This window comes from Aplidium turbinatum, chromosome 13, assembly GCF_918807975.1.
Source record: "Aplidium turbinatum chromosome 13, kaAplTurb1.1, whole genome shotgun sequence".
Classification (NCBI taxonomy): domain Eukaryota; kingdom Metazoa; phylum Chordata; class Ascidiacea; order Aplousobranchia; family Polyclinidae; genus Aplidium; species Aplidium turbinatum.
Window position 1 is genome coordinate 14782050 of NC_137484.1, and position 1909 is coordinate 14783958.

The 1909-nt window shown below is 39.2% G+C and overlaps 1 non-coding gene across 1 annotated transcript; it reads left to right on the plus strand.

The window, feature by feature from the left end:
• Nucleotides 1-325: 325 nt before the first annotated feature.
• LOC145782655 (U6 spliceosomal RNA) lies at nt 326-428 on the plus strand. The gene has a single exon (XR_014290879.1). It is a non-coding gene; the product is annotated as a U6 spliceosomal RNA (small nuclear RNA).
• Nucleotides 429-1909: the final 1481 nt, after the last annotated feature.

Sequence of the window (1909 nt, forward strand, 5' to 3'; positions counted from 1 at the left end):
AGTAAACAAAGAAATGTTTGACACATCGCAATACAAGCAACAATAGTGACTTGCAAACATATCAGCGAAAAATAGGCTCCAATAACAGGGAAAAAGAAACCAGGCACCACAAAACAAACGCTTGTGGAAATCACCGAAAAATCGTAATTCTATCGTAATTCATGAACACTCTTCCCTCTAAAAAAGCAATGAGTTGGTTTTTCATCCTTTTTGTGAGAGTCTATAAAACCGTCTTTCTTTTATTATAGACAACTGTCACTTGCGGTGCTTATCAGCGTGGCAAGAATTTGTTGATTAACAACATTTTGCAGTACTTGCTTCGGCAGTACATATAGGCTACATGTACTAAAATTGGAACGATACAGAGAAGAATAGCATGGCCCCTGCGCAAGGATGACACGCAAAATCGTAAAGCGTTCCATAAAAAAAAATTGCAGTAGGCCTAGCCTACTAAGCTAAATATTTTCATAATACAATCAGAAAAAATCTTTAAATTTATATATAAGATTTTGTCAATTTATTATACTGTAAATGGAGTTGGCACACCGACCTATTTTGCCAACAAAGAACGTGGGGGCCTAGTTTGGCTCAGGAGCGGATCCAGGTATTCACGTTAGGGGGGGCGATGTCATTGACTTTCAGGCAAGTGATAAGCCAGGCACAAATAACGACGGGGGTCTCCCCTAGAAAATAAGATCGAGCTTGATGCGTTGAGAGCATTTCGAACACAAATAATGAGAAATTGACATTCTATAACTTAAAAAACCTTCAACAATGCTGTTGTTTAACAAAGGGAGGGATAAAGAGCTGATATGCCCTTGCCATGTCAAGTTGAAGCCTGAGCAACCTAGCCGCATTTAAAGTTGAGACTGAAGGTTTCACTCTTGATTGTTTCACGGCAATTTAAAAATTGACCTCGGAAAGATAATAACAGGTAATTTTGTCTTCCCAATATTGATGCAAACATTGAGGTTATAGATTTACTGTATAACTTCGAGGTTTTATTCCTCTGACAAGTTTTGAATCGTTACAAAGAGCAATGAGGAAAGGTTATGCATACATTCAACATAATGAGCAACAAAAGTGGGAGCCAGGTCAAAACACTGGGTTATGCTCCACCCCCCGTAAAATCGCCAGTATAGGCTAAGTATAGATTGTAAATTTTTATTTTGGACGAGCGAAACACTACAATTTGTGCAATAGAATGGCAGTTAAACATAGTTAAATGACGACCAAAAGATATAGTCCTCCTTAAAACGTGTCATGCACTGTCGCTGCACCAGACAAAAAAAGAAACTAACAATAACAGAAACAACTATTTTTGTGGACTTCACAAATAAAACGAAAATAAAAAGCTACTTTGCCGGTACGGGTAATACTAACAGGTGTCGTACCTTTGACTACAACACTAAGTTAAGTTTACGGTTTCTACTGTTGGCAAATCGATTTATCACGGAGTCTGTGTCAATTAAAATGTCCCGATGCTGGTATCGTAAGGCCAATCCATTCAGTCTTTCCTCGCCGATGTTGTTCCTCAGCCAGGTTTTCAACGACCGAAGAGATGAAAAGCTTCTTTCGGCTGATGCTACGCTGACTGGCAAGGTTAATAGTATTTTTAGAAGAGAGTCTACGATTGTGTACACATTTTCATCACACGGTTGTAAAGCTTCTTCGGTAAGACTGCAGTAGTCGTCATCGGTAAGACTGTAGCAGTCGCCGGAACAGTTTTATTTTCCCACTTATCCTTCCATAGTTGGATCTCTAAACCTAGAGCAGATTCCACACTATATACATGACGTAACAAGCCGTTGTAGGCATTGCAAATGACTTTTGTCAATGCTATCGGGTCGGTACTTGGGCAATTTCGTGGTAGCAATGATGTTAGGTGTCAAGATGCTAAAGTCTCATT